Source organism: Halyomorpha halys, unplaced genomic scaffold (assembly GCF_000696795.3).
Source record: "Halyomorpha halys isolate HHAL.00 unplaced genomic scaffold, Hhal_1.1 Scaffold934.1, whole genome shotgun sequence".
Taxonomy (NCBI): Eukaryota; Metazoa; Arthropoda; class Insecta; order Hemiptera; family Pentatomidae; genus Halyomorpha; species Halyomorpha halys.
This window is the reverse complement of record NW_027104767.1, coordinates 4,498-4,879: the sequence shown is the minus strand read 5'-3', so window position 1 is coordinate 4,879 and position 382 is coordinate 4,498.

The window sequence follows — 382 nt, the reverse complement described above, 5'->3', positions numbered from 1 at the left end:
ATAGTAAACAAACAAGAAATAATTTATATGGGCAAAGTAGCCTGCATGAAGTTGTTTTATAAATGATTTAGTTCTAAAATTGTATTAAGGTAAGATAAATTATAAATAATATTGTTAATTGTTTGAAATTGTTGTGTAATAAAAGCTGTTTGTAATAGATTGTTCCTGAGGATAGCTGAATTGGCCGAAACGTCGGACTTATAAATAGAATAAAAATGTTTTGAGACTAAAATGACTTTTTTCCTTGCCAAACCAGTCATTTTTTCGTGTATCTTTTCCTGTAGTTGGACTAGGAGGTTTGCAAAGTATTGGCCCGTAATTGTTTAGCCAGTAGGAAGATAATCTATCAGCATACATTTTTTTAAACTGAGGCCATGATCTT